We start from the raw sequence: 1,557 nt of genomic DNA on the forward strand, positions 1-1,557 counted from the left end.
AACTTAAACTTAGCATTCTGACCACACTGGTCAATTGTCACCAGGCAACTGGAAGTCAACAATTTAAATGATAAAGCTACCAAAATCCTTGCACTTGTTTCCCATCTCAGTTACGTCTGACTTAGATATCATGTCTTCATCTCTCATAGTGCAGAGGAGAGCCCTGAACATTAGATGTACATCATGTCAGATGGCTTTCTAAATCAGGGCAAAACAATAATTTGCAAGATCTGGCTTGGCATTCTGAAATCGAATGAAAAGATTGGGTTACCTATTGGGCAGATTGATAATCCAGGTCACTGCTCTCCTACTAATTGCTATGTTTGACTAGATCTGCACTATCCAATGTGATCGCAGCTACTGAGCTATATCATATTGGATAGTGCAGACCTAGAAATGTGGCTAAGAGTCACATTGGGATGCACAGAAAGAGCAAACTACACATCAGTTTCTAAAACTTAATATTGAAAAATAAGGTAAAAATATCTCAATAATTTTATGTTAATTAAATGTTAAATTAATATTTTGAATGTAGTAGGTTAAATGTTATTAAAATTAACTTTAAGTGTTTCTTTGTACTTTTCTTTTTCTGTGCCTACAGCATCTGGTCTCCCTAGGTGGTCTCCCATCCAAGTACTAACCAGGCCCAATCCTGCTTAGCTTCTGCGATCAGATGGGATCAGGCGTGTTCAGGGTAGCATGGCCATAGACCTCTTTGTACTTTTTAAATGTAGCTAATAGAAAATAAAAATTACATATATTGCCTCCTATTTATTTCTATTGTGTAGCACTGGTCTGAATGTAACCACTTATTCTGTATTCCAGTTGAATCTATTTACATATCCACTATTGCACTTAACACATTTTATTGAAATTATAGCGAATGTGTATAATGCTTTTTGGTAACTTGTTATCTGAACCCTGTTCTTATAGCAGGCGAATTTCTTAATCTATAGTTTGAATTTGAGGCTCCCCTTCAAAGCAAGTGGCTACTCATTTCCTTGGTGAGAGAATCAGCACTCCGGTGGGCTCAGCCAATCAGATGCACCTTCCCTAGAGATGGAACTAGAAGTTAGTGAGGCAAAGAAGCATGGATGATGAGGTCTGCATTCTGGAATTCGAAAGAAGCAGCAGTATGGCTGAGTTTCCACTGTCCGCAGCTGGCCATGGTGTAAGCTGAGATGTCTAAGTGAGGTGGAACTCGCCAAAGTGGAGAAGCCATCATGGGCAAAAGCATGGCGATGTTGCATACTATGCTAGGACATTATTTTGTAGAGGATGATACACCACTGGAATATGTTAAGCAGGAAAATGGCAAGGTCATTACTTCATGAGTTAGGAATGAGATGGTCTAAGATAAAGAAAACCTGATTAATAGAAGTTTAAACCTTAAGGGTATATTTTAGGTCCCTAACAAGAAGTCTAAATGCAGTCAGCATAAGGCAGCACTGTCTTCAAGCCCTGTCATCAAAGCCTGGACTCTTGACGTTCTTGTCCCCTTCACCTTCCCCTACGTGCTGGCTTTATCCTCAGGTTGGTGCTTCACGGTCACAGACT

General features: G+C 39.6%; 1 pseudogene; it reads right to left on the reverse strand.

Moving 5' to 3' along the window:
• Positions 1-592: 592 nt before the first annotated feature.
• LOC112483589 lies at positions 593-711 on the reverse strand (annotated as a pseudogene).
• Between the last annotated feature and the right edge of the window lie 846 nt (positions 712-1,557).

This window comes from Pteropus alecto, unplaced genomic scaffold, assembly GCF_000325575.1.
Source record: "Pteropus alecto unplaced genomic scaffold, ASM32557v1 scaffold164, whole genome shotgun sequence".
In the NCBI taxonomy this organism is placed as follows: Eukaryota; Metazoa; Chordata; class Mammalia; order Chiroptera; family Pteropodidae; genus Pteropus; species Pteropus alecto.